General features: G+C 36.2%; 1 protein-coding gene and 1 pseudogene across 1 annotated transcript in view; one reads left to right on the forward strand and one right to left on the reverse strand.

The window, feature by feature from the left end:
- Positions 1-25,027, reverse strand: part of DKK2 (dickkopf WNT signaling pathway inhibitor 2) — a 61,438-nt gene that overhangs the window by 17,500 nt on the left and 18,911 nt on the right. The window lies entirely within an intron of this gene.
- Positions 18,529-18,840, forward strand: LOC131203299 (large ribosomal subunit protein eL36-like; annotated as a pseudogene).

The raw sequence follows: 25,027 nt of genomic DNA on the forward strand, positions 1-25,027 counted from the left end.
GTGATCTGAAAATAAATTGAATACAAATTTGATACCATCTTTCCTACTCTGAGCCTATCAATTTATTGTAAGAATTTTCTCTCCTTCATTACAATAAAAGCTTAGTTACAATCCATGTTCTTTCCTGCCTAGCTTCGGTTTATCCCAAGAAGGACCTTTGTTCAAGCATCACTTTCTCAATCTTCCCACTATCCTTGGCCATTCACTCACTCATTCATGCAGTTTACTCAGCATTCAGTCATTCTATATAACCAATTCACTGCAACATAATTCTTTTTGTACTGGTCATTCATGTTTGGATTCAAATGGCGCAGTGGCCTAGAAGTAAAGATGCTCACTTGACAATTGGAAGGTTGAGAGTTCAATCCTAGGCAGTGACAAATGTTTCTTTATCAGAGTACAAAGAGAAAACATCTGCTGTGAACTCCATGTAGGTGTTAGGAAGGGCATCCAGCCAGTATATGCTCAGCTCCATTCAGTTTCCCCAATTCTACCCCGATAAAAGGGATTATAGGGAAAAAATCATGCTTATATTCATTCTATATTTATTTAACTTTTCTTTTCTTTTCTTGCTTTACCAATTCTTACATATCCCATTTCCACTGTATTTGATTCTAATTCTATGTTTCTACAGAGCAGTGTTTCTCAATCTTGACAACTTTAAGATACATGGACTCCAATTCCCAGAATTCCTCAGCCAGCATCCACATATCCACATATCTTAAAGTTGCCAAGATCAAGAAACAATGCTCTGAACAAACTATTTTCTATAGAATAGTGTATAGAAGCACAAAGTTGTGCACAGCAATTTTCTTTGTAACAGACTACATTTTACATACACCATTTTTACCTAGCATTTGTACAATATTCTTTCTAATTTGTAATCTTTTCACACCAAGGTACATTAATTCATCTACTTTCTCATGAGTTATGTACAACGTGGAAAATTTGGTTCCATTACTCTGCCAAATATAACTATAATCAATATATGAACATTCATATCCATCTATCTTTCAACCAACCTGGACCAAACAGATTGACTGATTCCTAGAAAGAAAAAGACTCACATACTTTGGACCTATGATATCAGCATATGAAAGAAAACAATAGTCCAGTGTAAATTGAAGGAAAAGGGAGTGGATAAGGTGAATAGAGGGGATCAAAAGATTATTTGAAAATCCCTAGAAGACCTACAAGTTATAGTATCCCTATATTTATACATTTATGAGAAATAAAACCAAATTTGATGGCATTTTACTGACTCTAATGACTGAAAACTAGATCTAAGTTCAGACTCCTGGACTTTAGGCTTGTCAATTTCTTGTTTCTAATGTCAATTTCTTGTTGTGTCCCAGAGTTATAAACAGTAGCCTGCTTTAAACTTTAAATATGTTTGGAATTGCAATCTTCCATAGATTTCCATAAATGTTTGCCTGAAGGATATCAGGAGCTTGCTCACCATTATGAAATATAATTGTATTAATTAAAAGAAGGCATGACATAATTATTATGAAATTATTACAGTAAATTAAATATTTCATTCAAATAAGCAGATTTTTAAAATTTTTATTATGATATTGTTTTAGTTTTTTTATTGCTAATTCTTAAGAAGTCGTAAGGTAGACAGTTCAAATCCATTCAATGAAATTAGAAGCAAAAAATGTTTGCACACAGTAGATGAGACATTACGACCTCCACTGCAATGGCCTTTTCAATATACTTTAGCATCTGCCTTGTCTTATTTTACAACAGTCCTTTGATCTGCTTCAATATCCTGACTTTTTTGAAAAAAAACATTATTTTAAAAAATTCTCATGTAGGAACCTCATCCTTCCACTTGGATGTCTTAAAATGTAGTCACTAGTTAGATCTTTTCCTTTTTTTGTTCCTTTTGTTTTAAAACACTAAATCCTCTGGGTTTGGCATAACATCAGACTAAAAGCTGCTTCTTTGTAGAATAAATATTCCTTATAAGGTTGTTTTTTTTTTCCACACTGGTCATCCTTTCCTTCTTGTCAAGCGGGTGGCCTTATTGTCCATGCAGCTCATTGTGTGTTCGACCCTCAAAGATGCCTCCAAGAATTTGGCAGCACGTTTCTTTGCTGTTTTCTTTACAACTTTGTGGGGACGGGGGAAAGGGGTCATTGTGCTGTAATTCCATTCACATGTCAGGCTTGCAAGGAAATTTTAATGGGATACAAACCATATCTGACAATACCATCAACAGCATTAAAATTAGGCATCTTCTTTGAAGCTTTCTTCATGCTACAATCCAACATCTATTTTTAAGTTGTTTTATATTGTCCAAGTTTTCTGAGCTTCTGGTCAAGAATAAAAAGCATGTTTAAAAATGGTCCCTATGGAACAACGAACATTTTTTAATGCTTAGTGTTCAAACTTGAAGAGTCCATGAGACTGAGTATCCTCTTCGTATAAAAGAAATCTGCGAGTTCCTACTGGACTGCAAATATGGAGGGCAGAAGTAGAAAGTGCTTGGAGGGCAAATTGCCAGTTTTCCACTTCAGATGTCCTCTGGTCATAGGATACACAGGGAAGAAGGACTTAATCCATGACGTAAAAAGGAAAAAGGCAATATTTTGTTATTTGTTTTTGAGGACAACAACCTCACAAGAAGGAACCACAATACTGAATATGTCAATGATGCCTAGAACTAAACCAAATATTGGGGAGTGGGGCATTCTTTCTCTTTTTAATTCTCATCCTTCTCCTTCTCTTCTTTGGTGCTAGAAGAGGCTAGAATACTAAACTCTTTTCATTCAAAACAGCTTTGAAATTAGACTTGAGGCTGTATTTGGCTGCCTACCTGACTTGTTAAAGAATACAATCTTGTTTTATTATGGCCATTCTGCAAATACGATGTCAGCTTTCCAAGTAATGCACCCATAAAAAAAAACAAAACTCCTATTCATGTCATCTCTGATACTGGGTGGAGTTGATCTCAAGCTAAAACAAGATGTTAGTACTTCCTCTTTTGTGTACAAAGCTATCTAGCAGCTGGCAAATGACTCTATCTTTACATTGGAAATGGGTCAGCATTCTCTATGGCCGTAAACCAGTTCAAGGACTGAAGGGCAAGTACAGTGGTCCATAAAACTTTGCTACCAACTTTGAGCATCTACATCTTGAAACAATGGCATTCTGTCTAATAATAAAGCCTATCCCAATATTCAACCTTTACTTAAATCCTTGAAGCTTCCTGGTTTTATGTTCTTTTATATATTTGCTTTTTAATTTGAGTCATACTGTAGGTTTGAAAGCACCAGTGAGCTCAAAGTCCTGAATGCAGAAATCTACATTAAAACACAAATGCCTCTGCTTGGACATATCCAGTAAAAGGATCTTTCTTAGATAATTAATTTCATTGTTAAAATGCCCCCAGTCAAGTTGTAAATTGGCCCTTTTACAACAAATTTTCCCCATTCCAAATTGGAGCAAAATCATGTCATGGCTTGGTGGTTTTCTTGATTTTATGTTCTTGTTTTGATGCCATATTAGGTATCCACATTTGTTGGTTTAAAGTGGGATTGTATCAAATTTAAAAAATGAATGAATGAATGAATTGATGGATGAATGGATGGATGGATGGATGGATGGATGGATGAAGCTTGCCACTAAATTTTAGCAACTATCTTGAAAATTTCAACTGCTACAAAATGAGTATTTAGTGGCTATGTTTAGTGCAGCATTAAATAAATGGCAATATCTAATTTATTTATTTTTATCTTGGTTGTAACACTTAGACCTATAGCCTTGTTGCCCAATAAGGAATTAACTTTCTTAGGACAAATTCATATTGTATAGGAAACAAGGAAATGTCTCTTTCATTCTTCATTGCAGCATACTTTTTCAAGTTTTCAAGGAAAAAAGAGGTCATGGTGGTTTCCTGCATTAGAAAGAGCTTATGTAAAAGAGAATTGGGGAACATTCAATTATTTATGGCTTGAAAAGCCACATGACCCCTGGATAAATCCTTTTTCCATTCTTGCTCTATATATTAAATAGAGATTAGGCTTGATTTCATCATCATCCAAAACATATGTATTTGGAGGCAATTCCCATTGACTTCAATGGGTATGGTTCTTTCATATAAGTGGGGTGAGAATCACAGCCTGTGGGGTGGGGGGAATTCATTTCATTTCCTTCTCTCTGTTCGAAGCCATTTTCTGTATTTCTTTTTGCCTTTTATGAGCTACCAAATTACATATGACCAAATGTACCTATTTAGTGAAAATGGGTTCCATTAGTTTGTAACTTTAGCCAAACATTGTTTTCGTTTGAAGGGAGATAATGGAGAACAGGTGGAGATGTTTAGCATCAGGCTGCTGTTTCTAAAATTACATATCTTTTGGGACTTGCCAGCAATTTCTAAAAGCTGTCAGAAGAGCTCAGGAACAAGTATGTTCCAGAATGCATTCCATACACAAACCCCCTTCAAAAAAAAAATCAGGTGAAAGAGCAAAAAGCCAGTTGACTGGTAAAAAGGAGTTTAAAGCCATCCTGTTAAAGGTCAGGGCTTCCTTCTCTACCCCAAATTAACTTGGCTTTTAGATATGCAGAAGAATCAGGCTACTAACTTTTTGGAGAGGAATTACTCAAACACGTATTTTAGCTTCTTCCAGTGATGAACTTTAATATTCTCAGAGAAATCCCCACTGCTTATATGAAAGCGAATTAAATAGACTGCCTCTAAGAAAGCTGGGCTATGTGATAGTAATAGTAAATAGAAAAAAATTGCAAAACAAATCAAATCTCTCCAAATCCTTACTTTCTCCCCAGAGATGTTAATACCTTTGAAATTCAGACTTTCGTGATTGTTTTCACAAAACAATTAAGAATTCCATCCCCTAGAATAGAATTTTGGGGAAAATTCGTGCAAATAAAAATAATTTTATAAGGGAAAAGGAAATATATTGGATTTAATGTAATGGGGTGAAATTTGATTTGTTTAAAGATGTATCTGACAGATACTCTGTTCAAAATTATTGTTTTATGTTTTACAAAAATATTAAAAATTTTGTCAAAAATAATAATAATAATAATAATAATAAAGAATTCCATCCCCCAAATTATTATTACAAGGACAATGGTACGATCCAAAACTGCCTTTTTACCAATAGGAAAACTAGTGAGTTTAAAATAAAAGACATTTACATCCGATAATCTACATTCAAGGTAGAAGTTGGGTCTACTTTCCAAATGATGAAAGACTGATATTTGAAACATGATTTTTGGCCAAATTCCTGGAAGGTGAAATAATGAGTTGATACAGAAGCCCGATACTTTGCAGTATGCTAACCTGTCAATTCTGTCAGTTTTTAACTATTAGGGGAGACGGGGAATCTGACATTTATCAAGAGAAGAGCCTTGGGACAGGAGTTTGGGGATAGGGATGTTCAAATATTATCATCAATCAATCTAGCATAAGAAGTCTACACATGCTCTTTTTCCCAACAGAAGAAGACAGCTTTAAAAGAGACACTATTTCAGGCACAAGAGTAGTAATGTGAATATGTGCTATGGAATCTCCGTAATGGGTGGCCGGGTATTCGAGTACTTTAAAAAAAAACTTTCTCCAAGGCCTTTGGCAAAGCATCTAAAGTTCTGTGGGAAATGTAAGGTAAGATGATAGCTCGAATTCAACTGCTACTACAGCTGCAGGCAAGTCGATGGCTAGAGACCAACTAATACAGGAACCAGCCTATTAGAAAGTGTTTTTTTTCTGCTGAGAATCCCCTAAAACTGTGTTATGAACCAATTTATGGAGTTCACAATATAATAGAACTAGTGTACCAGTTTGATCTTAAATTAAGACCAAACAAGTTGTTGATCGTGATTAAAATCTATGTCTTCCACCTCCCAATCCCTCTGATTCTTAGCTCAATGTTCTCACGTAAAATCATGTGGGAGTTTAGCATCCATGTTTGCGACTATGATCTTGTAAAGTTTCAATCATTTTTCATTTAAAATTTTGGTGTCTGTAACTTCGGAAAGGACATTCAGAACCTGAAAAATTATTAATTCCCAATCTAATTACAAGTAAGGATTTAGGGCATGACCAAACCAAACAAACCCTTCTCTCTCTAAATTTTCTGGCTCTCTCAGCAAGAAACTTTTTTAAATTGCGACCTGTCTCACTAGAGGGTTGAGAATTTCTGTTTAAATTATATTTAAATTTATTCTTTATTTGAAGAATTGTCCGATCCAAATGAACTTCAAGGCAAAGACACCTAAAGAAAAACATTGGCATATAGATATTTTCTTCAACAAGTTTAACACACAGGTACCAGTCCACAGATTTCATCACTATATTGATGTATTACTTTTGTATTGAAATTACACTTCCTAACTTTGTAATTATCACCATCATATTTTTGTCACTTGATTGCAGTTTGTAAGTTTCCATTCCATTCTCCCCTCTCAATATTCTGGTCTGATGTCCTCCCCTCTTACATTTTTTCTACATATTTTCCTCTTCCTACAAGTAGAGAAACCCAGTAATAAAAGTAGCAATATTTTTACTCCTTTTACTCCTCTGAGATTTCATGGCACATCAGTCCCTCTTTTAGGCTTCCTCATCAACAGTATTATCGCTATCATTTCATAATCTTTTTGTGCAATCTTTGTAAAAGTTAGCCACAAAATCTTGTATTACAACCTCTGGAATTATTCATTTGAAATATTCTACACTGAAGAAAGCAGTTGTAGTGTAGTGCGGGTTATTTTCTCAAGATGCATAGGCTATTTTAAAACAATTGTCTTCAAAGTAGGGCAAAAAAACCCTAATATAATTCCTTACCTCAGCAAACAAAATATACATTAAATGAACTACTTGAAACGAAGTAAGCATACAGCAGCCTACCACTTTTGCTAATTTTGTGAGGTTATTTTATTTTAAAAACCGTATTAATAGATAATTCCCAGTTTTATTTCCCTCTTGAATTATATCATGGACTCCCATAAAATGTTTAGTATTGGTCTCAGCGGTGAAATCCACTTACTTTCGCTACCGGTTTGGAAATGGGAGCGCATGGGAATGTGCATGCACTACGCATGTGTACACCTCTTCTGCGCATGCTCAGAGTCTTCTGCGCATGCGCAGGGGATCAAAAACATAATGTAATGACATCTCGGTGGGTGAGCAGAGTCGGATAGGTCCGGCTGTATTTCACTCCTGATGCTGTGCTACACAGTGCTACACAGTGTAACAAGGATATTGCTATTGCTATCATGCTAGAGTTACATGACCACGATATTCCAAATCATAGAATTATCCAAATAAATATAATTCTGTGCATATATATGCTGAAGATGCTACAAAAACCTACATATTCTAGTTTATTGTTTACTATACAATTTAATGTTAACATAAAAAGCTAAATTAAGAACATAGAAAGGCTATTTTCATATCTAGACCCATGTGATCTATATGAGCCTTACCCAATTAAATAACTTTCTCCATTGCAAGATCTGAGATGATCTGAGTCAAAGGCTGGAGAAATTTTGTCTCCCCTGAACTGAATAGTCCTGGAGAGATTTTACAAAAGTTGTTCCCTTTTACTGTCTATCTCTGTTTATTTAAACAGGAGAACTTTCATGCTCAGGGCAGACATTTTGTCACTAAGATAAACCTTTCTCTGAAGCACTGAAGTCAGAAAAACCTTTTGTCCAACCAATGTTAACTGGAATTTCTGCGGGTTATTTTTTGTGGAATGAACCAAAATCCAGACAGTCAAAAGAGTTTGTGTCCCTTGTTCTTCAGTTTATAGTACAATATCAAATGGATATTTTTCTAAGTCAAGCGTTATAAACTTCAAACCCACAATTTCAACAAATATTTGAAGGTTAGTAAAGAAAAGATTATGTTAAATTATAGTCCTGATGTTAATCTACAAATTATCCATCGTTAAAAGCGGATAGCGAATACACATATACATATACAGACATCGGAATGAATATAATTGCTGGCCTAAATTTTTTCATAAACAATTCCTTTAGCTTAGTTCAATATGTCAAATTATTTTTTTTTAAAAAGACACCAACATTTAGGATTTTTACAAAAGGCTATAAAAGTCTTCAGGGACATATTGCAATTATTTATTTATTTATTTGATTGTATCCCAGATTTCTGAAGATCAAATCTTCATATTATATTCCAGAGCAGTCTTTCATTTTGCAATTTCCCTAGACTTTAGCCATGAAAAGTAGATTCTGACATCTGGTTTCATCTCCTACTTTCTATTGGCCTCTAAGGAGGAAGAAATCAGCAGCCACAAGACTCACTAGCAGTGCTATAAATTGATTTAATTGTTTAAGAAACAGGGTGAAATGGTAATTTTCTACCTCTCCTCTGCTATAAATTTGTTTTGCCAATTAGAATAGAACAGAATAACAGAGTTGGAAATGACCGTGGAGGTCTTCTAGTCCAACCCTTGCTTAGGTAGGAAACCCTACACCACTTCAGACACATGGTTATCCAACCTCTTCTTAAAAACTTCCAGTGTTGGAGCATTCACAACTTCTGGAGGCAAGTTGTTCCATTGATTAATTGTTCTCATTGTCAGGAAATTTCTCCTTAGTTCTAAGTTGCTTCTGTCTTTCATTAGTTTCCACCCATTGCTTCTTGTCCTGCCCTCAGGTGCTTTGGAGAATAGCTTGACTTCTTCTTCTTTGTGGCAGCCCCTGAGATATTGGAACACTGCTATCATGTCACCCCTAGTCCTTCTTTTCATTAAACTAGACATACCCAGTTCCTGCAACCGTTCTTCATATGTTTTAGCCTCCAGTCCCCTAATCATCTTTGTTGCTCTTCTCTGCAGTCTTTCTAGAGTCTCCACATCTTTTTTAATATCTTTTTTACATCATGGATGCAGTATTCCAAGTGTGGCCAAATTGACAAATAATAATAAATCATAGTAATAAATCCAAATTGACAGGTAGTAATAAATCAAATATTCAGGCGTTTATGAAAGAAAACATTGGAGAAGTTCTAAAGATTGCAACTGACAAGGGTGGTTTTTAATATACAGCTATTGTCCAGAAAGTGCTAATTACAACACGTCATAGCTAGAAAGCACCAGGAATGAAATCCAGCAGGTTCTGATAGGTTCTGGAGAACCGATGGCGGAAATTATGAGCAGTTCGGAGAACCGGCAGTGAAATTTTGAGTAGTTTGGAGAACTGGCAAATACCATCTCTGGCTGGCCCCAGAGTGGGGTGGGAATGGAGATTTTGCAATATCTTTCCCCCAGGACTGGGAAGGGAATGGAGATTTTGCAGTATCCCTTTCCTGGAGTAGGGTGGGAATGGAGATTTTGCAATATCCTTCCCCCAAGAGTGGGAAGGGAATGGAGATTTTGCAGGATCCCTCCCCTGGAGTGGGGTGGGAATGGAGATTTTGCAGGATCCTTCCCCTGGAGTGAGGTGGGAATAGAGATTTTGCAATATCTTTCCCCCAGGACTGGGAAGGGAATGGAGATTTTGCAGCATCCCTTCCCTGGAGTGGGGTGGGAATGGAGATCTTGCAGTATCCTTCCCGTTACACCCACCAAGCCACGCCCACCAGGCCACGCCACACCCACCAAGCCATCCCCACAGAACCGGTAGTAAAAAAAATTGGATTTCACCACTGGAAGGCACCCTTCTCTCCTTGATCCACTCACGATGCTGACAAAATCAGGAAGAAATATTAAATGAGTTGTCTCATATTGCAAAGAAAATACTCACTTACTGTCCTGAGAAAAGGAATACTTGGCAAATGTTACTATCAATAAAAGTAGGATAGATGTCCAGAACTTTGTTTTAGGTCTTGTCATTTATTTATTTATTTATTAAATTTTTATGCCGCCCATCTCTCCTACAAGATGACCCATTGCAAGTATTTATGGATTTTACAGTGGCTTTCCTCAGGCTCCTACGCAATTTCTTTGAAGAATTCAAAGCAGGCTTCCAAAAAGCACATAAAATTAATATGTTTTTAACCATTTTTTAACCATTTTTAACCATTTTTTCTTATTTACATTATTCCAGCTTGATTGCATATTCATAGAAGTTAAAAAAAATATAACAGGTCCAATTTCTCCTTTTCTTTGTATAAGCTACAGTGTACAGAGAAATGAAGCCCTGATTTTGACCTACCCATATGTTTGCAAATAATATTCTTTACATATTTATGTTCCATATTTATTATCACTGAAATATCCACCCTGTCCTCTAGGACATCCTTATTTGTTCTGGCTAATATCCAGCCTTTAGAATTCCATAGTCATTACAGAACCAGGATTAGCCAAGTTAGCAGAGTGAAAAGAGGGAAAGCTGGATATTGAAAAATTCATTATAAAAAATAATTATCTAATATAGATCTATCTAGCCTGAGGAAAGGATGACTAACTTAATTATAAATTCTGATTGGCCTCATTTCTGTATCTTATTACAAATACGGCCAAAAACAAATTGCATGAAAATCTAAACATTTAATGCGCATTATATGTCTCCATATATATGTGTGTGTGTGGTTTAGCACTCCAACCACATTGGACATAAGTTGACTCCCCCAAAAATGAAATGAAATGAAATGAAGTGAAATAAAACAATTTGAATGGAAATATCTACTGAGACTTAAGCAAATTTGTGGAGGGAAAAAAGAATGAGTTGTTTTGTAAATTGCTTTGAAATTTTCAAGCATAGCTTTATATGATCAGTAGTATAATATATTAACTATTAAATAAATAACATATTATATTAGTGTAATATTAACAATGGAATAATAATAATTAATATGAATACATTAGCATGGGTTTATTCCTTTTATTTCTGGGAGAAGCTCTGCTTGTTATGAAATGAAATTGAAGAATAGATAGAAACAAAGGAAATAGGATGAAGAATCAATGAAAGAAGCAGTACATGATCGGTGTTTCTTTGCAGATTGCATTTCTTCTACTGCAGTTCGAGTTAGCGCTGTTAATCTCAGCATGTACACCATCTAGCGGACACTAAGAAAATTTGCAACAGCTAAAAAGGAATTCTGAATTATTGGTTGCCATAGAATTCAACAAGTTGATTGCAGTCATCTAAAAAAAAAAAGCTAGAAAAAAAAAAGGGGGGGGGTAGCTAGTAATTTTCCATGTCCAGCAAAGAGAAGTCTGAAGAATCATGGAATATCTTTTAAAATGTGGAAAATTTGGAAAATATTTTGTTGACATTTAACAGGACATTTACAAGAATTCACAAAAGTGGAGCCAAAAATATTGAAGCCCTGAAGGTTTGGCTGATTTGATGCTGATTTCTGAGGCAGAACCAATCCATCTAGTCTCCTCAGTTCAAGCGTAACTTTTATGCAGACTATGTGAGGTGAGGTAAAGTGAGTGAGGAGAGGTAAAATGAGGTCAGTGGGTGCTCCAAGATGGGGATTTTGGGTGATGCCTGGCACCCTATGGAATGGTCCCACCCCATGTCACCCATTAAGTCTAAACTAGTGTTTGTTTTAACTTTTCTTAAATATGCAAGTCAAGTAAAACATTGTTAGTCTTATTAAACTTCATTATTATTATACCTATTATACTTTACCATAAGGAAGGCTGAGCACCAAAGAATTGTGGTCTTTGAACTATGGTGCTGGAGAAGACTCCTGCGAGTTCCTTGGACTGCAAGGCGATCAAACCAGTCAGTATAAGAAGAGTATAAGAATATATATATAACCAGTCAGTATAAGAAGAGATCAACCCTGACTGAAGGCCAGATCCTGAAGATGAAACTCAAATACTTTGGCCACTTAATGAGAAGGAAGGACTCACTGGAGAAGAGCCTAATACTGGGAATGATTGAGGGCAAAACAAGAAGGAGATGACAAAGAATGAGGTAGCTGGATGGAGTCACTGAAGCAGTCAGCGTGAGCTTAAATAGTCTCCAACGGATGGTAGAGGACAGGAAGGCCTAGAGGAACGTTGTCTATGTGGTCGTGATGGGTTGGACACGACTTCGTGACTAAAAACAACATTATACTTTGAAAATATAACAATATATTTGAAGCTCATTGGTACAAGTAGTGCCCATAAACTACCTATGTTTACAGTACAATGATGCACCAAAAAGCCTATGTATGCTTACTTTTAAAATCTGATTGATTTTAATAAGAGATTGATACAGATCTTTACAGAGTTATAAGGGGAGAAAATGCAATTGAAGTCAATATTAGTTATTTCTTGGAATAATCCGTTTTACAATTTTAAAGCCAGTCTTGGTGTTTTTTAAAAAAATATCTTTGCAAATTATTTCCAACAATATATACCATTTTTTAATACCTTTTGAACAAGGTTTAAAATCTAGAATCACAAACTGAAAAGCTAGGAAAAAAAGAATAACTTCCAAGTTCCTGTATTAGTTTAAAAAGTGTCAGTTGAGTTAGTTCATCTTAAAATAGGACACAAACTCATTTTTAACATATCTTCATTTATGAGTAGACAACATGAAATTGTAAGAGTTTTTTGCATGAAAAATGTCCTATTATTTTTAAAAAATGCACCTGCCACTTTCAAAAACATAGTATAATCACAATTCATCCTTTTATCTTTGACTTAGATACACAAAATGGGAAGATATCTGTTAAAGTATAAGAAAAGAACAAGTGATCAGAACTGTAATGGAGATCTAGACTTTTATTTTATTTATTTAATTTTTCGGAAAAAGAGGACTTTGAATTTACAGATAATATTGAAAGTTGAGAAAGCTTCTTTAGAATAAGAGTTCCCAGACTTTTCAGCTCATCAATCCCTCCGGAAGTTTCAAACTGTTCATTCATCTCTAAACCTTTGTTATATATTTTTGCTACATGAAAATGATTTAATAAATGCTACTTTAACTAATAGTATTATGAAGCAACAATGATGAGAACTCTAGGCTGCTCCTTTTGGCAGTTGACCATCCAACTAATCTTTCCGCTAGCCACCTTAACTCTAGAGCTAACAACTGTCATAGAGCTCTATAGAGAAAGATTAATTGTTTCCAATCAAACCTTTATTATTTATTGACCACCTATTGATAGCCAGACATTTATCAACCCCTTGAATAGGCCTTTCTGCTCTTAGGAATTGATATTTACCTTTGAAGAAACTTAGCAGAAGGGAAAGGAACGAGTTTGTTTTTACAATTTCCTTCTTTGCAAGCAGAAAATTACTCTCTAAATCACCTACCTTATTCACAAAGATTTCTAACATGAGCATAATTTGGTACAATAGAATCCAGGAACCCATTTATTTAAATCTCTCATATGGTAAGCTTTGTATAATCACTAAAGATTTTGTGAGATTTGGCTTTTTTTTTAACTTTTATTTTTAGGCATTTTTAAAATTTCTGTATGTTCATAATATCAGATAGAACCAGTGGTGGGATTCAGCCAGTTCTCACCACTTCGGGAGAACCATTTGTTAACTTTCTGAGCAATTTGGTGAACTGGTTGTTGGAAGAAATCATTAGGGCAGAGAACCGGTTGTTAAATTACTTGAATCCCACCACTGGATAGAACCACTGAGTAAAAAAAAAATGCTTTCTTACATATGCTTTATTGAAAACATTCTAGAATATAACACAGAACTGTGAACAGAAAGCATTCAATGTGGAGATATAGAATAATCAAGATATAAAGATTTCTTTCAATAAATTGGTCTTGCACTGGCACCAATATTGGCAGTTGCTAGAAAGAACAAAGAAAAAGAACTTTCCAGAAAATGATTACTATTGCAGGAGCAGCCTTCTTAGCACTAAAAAAATGTGCTCCAGGAAGAAATTTTATAAAAAGGTATAGTGATCTAAATTTTTATTCAACAGAGTTTTAAAATTGTTTTGTTCATTGTTTAGGAATTACATTGTCATATCTGCGATAGGACTTCCATTTTTAATCGCTGAATAGTTAAAACAGAGAATTTCAAATGGAGGATGGTATACCACTATTTTTATACAATAATACAATCTGCTAAAATATATATTTGTAAAAAAAAAAGATTGCTCATATTATACATCCAACTTGTAAAAAGGAAAAAATATTGTGAGATTTGGCTTTTTTTTTTAACTTTTATTTTTAAAATTTCTGTATGTTCATAATATCAGATAGAACCAGTGGTGGGATTCAGCCAGTTCGCACCACTTCGGGAGAACCAGTTATATTCTAAGCATATTATTTTTATGTTCTATTAGACAACAGCAGCAAACGTTGATGAAGTGTCTCTTTGTCTCTGAAGAAGAGACAATTAATAAGCTACTGACTTGTACAGAAATGGACAGGCTGACTCTGGAACTCAAAGATAAGAGTGAAACGGAATGTCATGAAATCTGGAATAAAATGTATCAATGGTTGGAGAGGAGGAGAAATGTCAGGATAGAGAAATATGCATAAATTGAGAGTTGGAAAATTATTTTGTTAGTATTAGGTGATAGGTAGGAATTGTATTGGCATTTAATGTAATTTCCATAGACGAAGAGATTTACGTAGATGAATTTTGATAGATTGTACAAAGGTATATATGGAATATGAATTGTAGTTGTTATTAAGGAAAATTTGATGGAAATGTTAGACCCAGAAAAGTCACACTATGTCCAATGTTTTTAATTGTATATTTAATAAAAAAACTTTTTAATAAAAAAAAGTTGACGAAGTGATCTATCCAAGCTCTTTCTGCAGTTTGCCAAGTGGCTCATAGCAAAAGAAAGTGGCCTTTGGAACTTCTGGATTCAATTAAAGTGCTGAATGCTATGATTGGCTGAAAAGAAAGAGGGCCCTTAAGTTCAAATTATTCAAAGCAATGGAGGAGGGAGGTGTTCAAGTGAGCGATTCAGACCGTGAATTAGCATAATCAAAGGCAGTTGAAGATGTGGGGTTTGCCACATTTGTTACAATTTGCAACTGTATTATTGTCTGTTTCACCAGGGGACCATTTCTTAGTTTCCTGCCCACTTTAAAAGGCATCCCTTAAGGGCTCATCCTGGAGCCTTTATTCCTTGCTCAATGTCAGACTTTTGGGGACGCTCTTACCAGCAACACCCAGGGAAGGAGTCAGTGGTGGGATTCAAGTAATTTAACAGCCGGTTCTCTACCCTAATGATTTTTTTTTCAACAACCAGTTCACCAAACTGCTCAGAAAGTTAACAACCGGTTCTCCTGAAGTGGTGCGAACTGGCTGAATCCCACCACTGGAAGGAGTGAATCTCTGCTTGGGAAGCAATTCCTTGTAGCATTTGGGGGTTTTGCGATGAAGTTTCCTCGTAAATAAAAGCTGGAAATAAATGTGCTATTGGGCTGAAATCTGCAGCTGAGAGGCTGAGGGGGTGTGGAGGGATTCTAGGGGGAACAGCAATTATTATTTTCTTTAAAAAAAAAAAGAATTCACATTAGCACACGCATGTATCATGGCCCCAGCTGGAAGGAGAAGGGCATACGAGCAAATTATTTTTTTATTATTATTTAATATATTTATTAAACCACAGCTTGTAACAGGAAGCTGCAGCTGTGGGAGGGAATGAAAAGAATGTTTAATTTTTTTTCAGACCATATGCAAGCATTTGCTTTCAATCGGCATAAGAAGCCAGACCTTTCTGATTCGACATCAAAGTAGACAAGGCTCCCCTTTAAATCCATAGTAACCATCCATCAGGCCGTGGGTTGTCAGCTGCTGCTGGTGAATGCCAGGTCAGTTTGTAATAAGGGCACTCATACCCAGGACTTCATGGTTGAAGTAGCCACTGACCTGGCATGCATTACTGAGACCTGGCTGGGACAGGAAGTGGGGATTCCTCTCTCTGAAACATGTCTGGCTGGGTTCTTCATGCGGCATCAGTCTGGGGAACTCTGGCCCAGAGTGAAGGAGCTGAAGCAAGGAAATCCCTATGAAACAGGGAGCACTTACTGTGTTGCATTGGTTCTCCACCTTCATCCAGGGTTTGTTCTAGTTCATGTTGATGGGTGTGGGAAGAGTTCCAGCCTATGGCTTCAACACTGTATGGTACCCTAGGGCTTGGCATTTCTCATCTTCTATTTATTAACATCTACATGAGGATGCTAGGTGAAGTGAACCAAGGTTTGGTGTGAGATATCATCAGCATGCCAAAGGTTCTCCTTGCACATAGCTGCTAGTCATTCCTGACTCTACGGGGCGGTACTTATCTCCATTTCAAAGCCGAAAAGTCAGCGCTGTCCGAAGATGTCATGTGGCCAAAGGTGCATAGAATGCTGTTACCTTCCCACCAAAGGTGGTCCCTATTTTTCTACTTGCATTTTTTTTACGTGCTTTTGAACTGCTAGGTTGGCAGAAGCTGGGACTCACCCTGTTACACAGCACTAGTGATTTGAACCACTGAACTGCCGACCTTTTGATGACAAGCTCAGCATCTTAGCCATTGAGCCACCGCATCTCTGTATACCCAATGATACCCAATGATATGCCAGTGATACCCAGTCTTATATCTCCACCCTGGGCCATCTGAGTGATGCTGTGAATGTCCTGTCACAGTGCCCGAAGCTGTAAGAATGTGGATGTGGTGCAATGGGCTTTGACTCAACTCAGCAAGACTGAGTGGCTTGGATATTTGGGTCTTCTGGTGACAAGATTGTTCTACCATTCCTTAGATGGAGTGGCACTGCCCCATGTGGTCCCACTGCACAATCTGAGGTATCTTCTCGGACTCATAGCTTCTGTTAGAAGAGCAGGTGGGAGTCAAGGCCAGGAAGGCCTTTGCACATTTTAAGATTGTGCACCAATTGCACCCATTCCTGGATTGGGAAACTCTGCTCATAGTTACTCATACCCTTGTGGATTACTGCAACATGCTGTATAAGGGGACGCCCTTGAAGAGCATTTGGAAGCTTCTACTGATACAGAATGTGGCTACATGGGTAAATAGTGCTAGTATGATTTTGGGTGCAATTCAGGGCGCTGGTTATCACCTTTAAAGCCCTTTGTGGATTGAGACCAAGTTACCTAAGGAACGTCTTCTCCCAGTTGTTTCTACCTATCCAATTCAATCTGGCAAATTGGGCATATTATAGGTACCATTAACCCAGACACATTGGCTTTCAGGAACCAGGAGATGTGCCTTCTGTGCTGTAGCCACAATTCTCCCTTCAGAGATTAGATTATCTGGACCCTATTCATCTTTTGTAAGACTATGAAAATCTGGTTATGTGCATTGGAACCTGAGTATGTATAAGGGCCCTGAATCTGGACTATATTAACATCCATGGCAATACTTTTGATTTGGCGACCATATATATTTATTTGCATTGTTTTATTGTTTTTATATTTTTATCATCTATGCCATCCAGAGTCACTGATTGAGATGATTGACTATAGAAATCAAATAAATACATAAATAAATAATTAGCATTCTTAAACTTCTTGCATGCTTGCTTTAAGTAAATTTGTTTATAACAGCAGTAATGAGAACAATGAAACAGCAATAAGATGCAATCATAATCCTGGAAGAGGATTCCAGCCATCCAGTGAAGATATTGGTTCATAGCAAAAATTACTACGCAACTTCCTCCAGGTCTGGGTCATCCAGATTGATTTCAATTCCCAGAATTCTCCAGTTAGCATGTTGAAGTCCACACAACTTAAAAGTTGCCAAGGTTGAAAAATACTGCTCTAGAGAATAAATGAGTAGGAAGAATGGTAATGTCTTGCATCAAAAAGTATTGCTGAACTAAGCTAAAGATCCATCTAATCCAGCAGCCACTTCCCATAGTTGCTAACCAAACACGTCCAAGAAATTTACAAATAAGTACTTTTTTCCTGTTAGGTACTCCCTTAGGGCTTTACCTCCTTAACAGCTGGTATTAATTAGTATAATGTGTCCTACAATGGGAATTAATTAGCATAATGTGTACGAAAAGTCATTATCTCTAATCTTTTCAAAGTGGCATTGTTACATCTTGGCATATCTAATTCTCAGAATGTGAGATGTGATGCAGGAAAAACTGTCCCAAAGAGTTTCTTTGAGTAATCAAACTGAATTCTGAAATCAGAACCTGGGAAAACTGCTTAGTTTAGAAGAAAAAAAAATGAACTGAAGACATCTAAAGATGCAGAAACGGTAGGGCTTGCAAGTAGAAAATTTATGTCCAGCCCCTTTTTTGCAAAAACATTCAGTTCAAAAACCTACATTCTACACTGTGTCTACTTTGCTATAAGTAAAGCAGATGATTAGACCAGTTCATTCATTATATTACTGCTGTGTATCTTTTAAGACTTTCTGAACAAGCAGAAAGTGTAATTTCATCTCTTTGCTGTTCCAACGAGCCAATGAATATTATTGAATCATCCTATTTCCTTATGGAAATTAGCCAGACTATATGCCATTGAGAGTAAACCAAACCCAAACACTAATTATTATAACACTAAGCCAACCTGTGAAAATAACTTTCTGGTTCTAGATATGAATCTTGCTTCATATCCTACAGTACATGCTGTCTTGAACACATTGTTGAAGACAGTGTGTGGTCTTTGCAACAGAACTCTTGAAATCATGCCAATCCAATATCCAAGGGCCACTGGCCTAAACAAAGGCCATAAAATGACCAAGAATGTGTAAAAACTATGACATCATGTGGACACCATGGGTGGCTGACCCAACACACCAAATTTGTGTGGAACACAATCTGAAATATGTGTAGATTTGCATCATATGAGAGATGAGCAATGGAGTTGCTTAAAGTCTTCAAAGAAAAGAGAGTTCACAAAGAAAAGGGTAGAAACTTATACTCATGCCACGAGATAGCAGGAAGAACTCAGCAATGCCCTGTCAGCAATGAAGAAAGCAGCAGCCAAGAAGAACTGAATTCTGCATCCTTATTCCCAGTAAAAAGCCCCTCCAAAAATTGCACCTTTTCCCTATACATTCTGCTCCCTCCCTATCTTTTAATCATAACCTATAAATTATTGTGCTCTATATCATAACCTATATATTATTGTAATTATGTTTGCATATACCGTATGTATATACATACATACATATATACATACATACATACATACATACATACATATATACATATATATATATATATATATATATATATATATATATATATATATATATACTCACACACACACATATTTATGTATATATATATATACATTGCTCCTAGAAGCATGAAGCTGAAGCCTGAAGATGATGAACGAGACTTCGTCGAAATGTCGCCAAGACACTTCTAATTTTACGTGGGAGAAAACCCGAATAACCAAAGACCTATATGTATATGTATGTATGTATGTGTGTATATATGTATGTGTATATATATATATACATATATACATACATATATACATATATACATACATACATACATACATACATACATATATATATATACACATATTTATGTATATATATATACACATATTTATGTATATATATACACATATTTATGTATATATATACATGTATATATATATATATATATATATATATATATATATACATTGCTCCCAGAAGCACGAAGCTGAAGCCTGAAGATGACGAATGAGACTTCGTCGAAACGTCGCCAAGACACTTCCAATTTTACACGGGAGAAAACCCGAACAACCAAAGACCTATATACAAACACCCGTGAAACCTCAGAAAACATATATATATATATATATATATATATACACATATTTATGTATATATATATACATTGCTCCTAGAAGCATGAAGCTGAAGCCTGAAGATGACGAATGAGACTTTGTCAAAATGTTGCCAAGACACTTCTAATTTTACGTGGGAGAAAACCTGAATAACCAAAGACCTATATGTATATGTATGTATGTATGTGTGTATATATATATATGATTTTATTGCTTTTAATGATGTAAGCCACCCAGAATCACCTCACAGCGACAGACAAATGAAATAAATAAATACATAAATGGTTGATCTGTCTTCCAAGACAATAGTAAAATCTGCAATTAAGAGATTATTTGGGACAGTATATTAAACTGGACATTAAAATCACTGTTCCTCTAGAATCTCTTTATTCCAACATTTCTGCTTATATACCAATGTATATAAGATAGCTATAGTATAAAATGCATGTATGAACAAGTTTATAACTCAGCTTGATGATCTCTGGTGAGATCAGGATAAGACTGGGGCATTCCTCCCTGCACTCTTCAAACTCTGAGACGACAGGTATTCCTCGTTTAACAACTGCAATTGGATCCGGCAAAATGACATGGCTAAATGGCATGGTTGCTAAGCAAACCACATGCTAAGAGCTAGAGAGATGCCTGGATGGTTGCTGCCATTCAGATATAGTCCCGTAATGCAGCAATGCAATGGTTACTTTCATTCTGACATGCATTGCTCTAGGTGCAGTACATTGGTTTTTTACTTAATAATCTTAGTAAAAGATTTTTTTACTACTGTTTAATACCATTTATTGTTGTTATACTTGTAAAGAGCTGCTATCTGAGACGGTGGCTAAATGAAACTATCTGTATTGATTATGACATCCTTACGGTATCCTTAGACTGATCTGGGGGCTTGGGAGTAGGTAGAAGTTTAGGATTGTGATGGATTTCCTTCTTCTTCCAGGACTGGTTCTGGTCATCGAGAAAAGGGGGACGTGATCTAGCTGTAGAGTCCTCTAAAGTCTGCACTCTCTTTAATCTATTTAAATTGACACAAAGCCACTGACCGAGATCATCCATTTGCATTGGATTAGGTACTGTAGAGAGTAAAGAAAATGCACTTGCAGAAATATGCAAATTCTATTGACAAGTGACAAGTCCAAGATTCAAATGAGAATGGGCTTGTTTGTAACAACTGGAATGCTGAATGGTTGTGGGATGGCATTAAGTTACACTATATTTTCTTTTCCATTGCTGGTTTTGTTTTTAATCCTATGTTAGCCACCTAGACTTGTAATCTGCAAACTGGGTGGCCATATATATCAGCTAAATAAATGATAATACTTATAACCATGAATCATCAATGAAAGTTGTGACAAAAATGTTGATCTACCAGGCTAACAGTAGTGGCTTTCTATGGAAGTGATGCAGGGAACTCCGCATTTTCCTGCTAACCCAGTGCTCTTCTGTTCACAAGCTGAAACACTGCTAAAAGGTGAGCCATAAAGACGCTATGCAATGAAATACAAAAAGGGAAACCAGGAATATGGGCTGCATAAACCTCCAGCCAACAGATTTAAATTATTCTGTATGAGGGGAGTCCCAGCTCACATGCTGCTTCCATTAACCAGCATCATATCCCTGGTCAATGGGAAACCACTTAGATGCTTCTCTGGAGAACAACACGGTGCCGGAGCTTCTGGAAAGCTAAAGTCAAAACAGACACAGAGAGTTGCCTGCCTGAATTGGCACCAGTCTCCCAGCTGCAGAACACATGAGGCACCAGTTTGTCTTCTTAACATTAGCAAGGCCAGGAAGGGATTCATTAAAGAACTGAAAGCCACAACTTGGCTTCTAACATCCTTGCATCCCTGTCCAGTTTTATATAGCAAACATTAGATCAGTCGAGAATAAGGATTATGCATAGAAGGGATGCTTCAAGCTGATGAAATGCATCCATTATCCTTCAGCTTATCCATGTTCTGTTCAATAAATACATCACATCCTAGCATTTGGAAAGCATATTCAGATGCTGTGATTTCTCAACATCGACAAAGATCAGAATACAGCCATCCAGAAGAGTACTGACACTTTTGAACTTGGAAGATTGCTGAGAATATCACGGACAGCCAAGAAAACAAACAAATGGATCATCAAACAAATCAATCCGGTTGTCACTCAAGGTACAAATGGCGGGGTTTGGGGGATAGGTTATGGATAGGTCATCATCCATAACCAAATCTATCTATGTGGTTGCTAAGAGTCAGTTCTGACTTCATAGCACATAATTAACCAATCCAAGATTGCTGTAAATTGGGTAGCTACTGAAAGCTGTCTATTGGACTCAAGCTGAAAATTGACCTGAGTATGGCCGGGGGGGGGGGGGGTGTAAATTTCTTTGTAAATGCAGAAGACAGTTGAATAATTTGGTAAGAAACAGTTATACTTAGAAGTTTTCCTTGTTTGTTTTAATTATAGAATTTCACTACAAGATTTATGATTACTGCTGGTAAAAGTCTGAATGCTCTCCATCATGGGAAGTCTCTAGTAATGGGTACACTTTACCCCTTCTCTGAAACAAATATTTTCCCCTTCTACAGGATTATGGAATGACAAAAAAGGCTGCCTACATGAAAAGAATCAATCCATCTTTTGCACACACACAAAAATAAAATAAAAAAATAGCATTTTTCCAAAAGTACTTTTTCTCCTGATTTCATGGTTTCCCTTAACTTAGAGATAGCATAACTTTTGCTCTTACATCTTTATTTCTCTTCACTATCCAAACAAATGGACTCTGAAAACATGGACATCTCTAAAACTCATTTTCCGCCAGAATACAGGCAAATTCTTTATGAAGTGCTTCAATAGCCAGCTATATAAAATTTTAAAGATGAAAAACCAACATGTTAAATTGTACCTAGAAACAACTCCAAATATTTTTGCTCTTCTAGCAGGAATTTATCTTGGTGCCATTCTTTCTTGGCTTCCTTGCTGCCATTTTTTATCAATTCCAACTTCCAAAAGATAGGTGCTGTGTAACAGTTTAATCATGATGAAACTAAGGCAATTAAAAACTGTTGTAGTTGATGTAATTGTACAAATTTGATCTTTGCCATTGCTAAAAGTTCACACACAAATAAAAATCAAGCTGAATTCCACACTGTGGATCTGTTCTTTGGGGTAAAATACAATCCTATCCAAAAGAGTCTAAAATTAATATTAAATTTTGGTTGTCTATTTCCATTTTTCTTGACTTTAATTTAAGCATGTTCACCTTCATCCAGAGCTTGTTACTTTAACATGTCTTCTTCAGGAAACTCCAACCACAAACAAATGGTAGAACTTAACTCTTCAAAAGTGCCATATACCTAGAGATAATCCCGTCTTTAATGACCACAATTGGAATAGCAACTCTTTCATTAAGCAAACTGGTTGCTAAGAGGGAAATCACATGACTGCCACTGTTGCTTTCCTTTTTCCCACTCCCTTTGGAATGCTTGCCAAATAATTAGCAAGAAGAGAAATAATGTTTTTATTTACATTAACTGGAGAAGAAGAGATTACAAGAGAATAAATAGGCAAAATCTTTTAATACCTTCCTCTTCAATTTCTCTACTGTGCAAAGGGTAAAATAAAAGAAAAAACCAACAGGTCAGGCATAACACAATGCATACATTGTAACTTCAGACTGCTACTGAACAAGGCAGTCTGTAAATGAGGACTAACTGTACTCAAAATCCAAAGTAATAAAGATAAGGATTTGCTAAGTTTTTATCTTTATGATCTGGCCCAATAATACACGCCAAGATCCGGTTATCTTGTTCTGTGAGGAAGTTGTGAATTCTCCAACACTGGAAATTTTTAAGAAAAGATTGGACTGAAATGGTGTCGGGTTTCCTGCCTGAGCAAAGGGTTGGACTAAAAGACTTAATAATAATAATAATAATAATAATAATAATAATAATAATAATAATAATAATAATAATAATAATAATAATAATAATAATAATAATAATAATAATAATATCAGAGTTGGAAGGGACCTTGGAGATCTTCTAGTCCAACCCCTTGCCCAGGCAGGAAACCCTACACCATTTCAGACAAATGGCTATCCAACATTTTCTTAAAAATTTCCAGTCTTGGAGCATTTACAACTTCTGGAGGCAAGTTGTTCCACTGATTAATTGTTCTAACTGTCAGGAAATTTTTCTTCCAAAACTTCCAAGGTCCCTTCCAACTCTGTTATTCTATTCTATTCTATTCTATTCTATTCTATTCTATTCTATTCTATTCTATTCTATTCTATTCTATTCTATTCTATCCTCGTTTATAGTGAATTACTAACCGTCTAATTGCTCCTACATAAGTTCCCATAAACCTGATCTGATTTGAAGCCAGAGATTCAACAAAATTACGGGAAGACAAAGTAAGAATACTTTCAGGAAAATGCTTGAATTGATCAGTTTCTATTTTAAATGGTCATATCATCTACCAGTCTAAAGCAGCCCTGAAGCAGGGGTGAAATCCAGCAGATTCTGACAGGTTCTGGAGAACCGGTAGCAGAAATTTTGAGTAGTTTGTAGAACCAGCAAATAACACTTCTGGCTGGCCCCAGAGTGGGGTGGGAATGGAGATTTTGCAATATCCTTCCCCCAGGAGTAGGGAGGAATGGAGATTTTGCAGTATCCTTCCCCTGCCACACCCACCAAGCCACACCACATCCACCAAGCCACGCCCACAGAACCAGTAGTAAAAAAAAATTGGATTTCACCACTGCCCTGAAGTGCTATATTCGGGGGTTGCTTTAGTGCTATATCTCCCTGTCCGGCTGGACTAGGCTGCGCTGAGCTGAGCTGAATATTATATTATATAAGCAAGTATATTCAGTACCACTTACCCAGGGACATTGGGAGAATTCTGAGCAAATTAAGTATCCTTGGGACTGATCCTGAAGTTTGGAGAAGTCTTGGGGAGTCATAGTTTCAGCAGCACCAACACAATCCACACGCTATCCTATATTGCCTTAGCACTCAACCATAGCAAATTGCACATGTCTGTTTACTGTGTACTGTGTTCATGTGTACTGTGACATGAAATCCCAAGTATGAAGATGGGTTGTTACAGACTTCTTTCTTCCCATAATTCTCTCTAGCTTGTTTAACCAGGATGTAACCTAGTGGACACAATTGCGAGAGGTTTGAGTGTTCGTTTGCTTATTTAATCTGTAGCTTTTTATGACCAACATGTATCAACCTCAATGAAGGAATGGAACAAATTACAATTGACCTTCATGACTACATGCTACATATCAAGTTATTACATCTCTGCTCTCTTGCACACCTTTTATCCTAAAAGGTACTGTAGCATTTAAGGAAAAATGCAAGGATTATAGAAATTCTAACATTAAT

This window comes from Ahaetulla prasina, chromosome 8 (genome assembly GCF_028640845.1).
Source record: "Ahaetulla prasina isolate Xishuangbanna chromosome 8, ASM2864084v1, whole genome shotgun sequence".
Classification (NCBI taxonomy): Eukaryota; Metazoa; Chordata; class Lepidosauria; order Squamata; family Colubridae; genus Ahaetulla; species Ahaetulla prasina.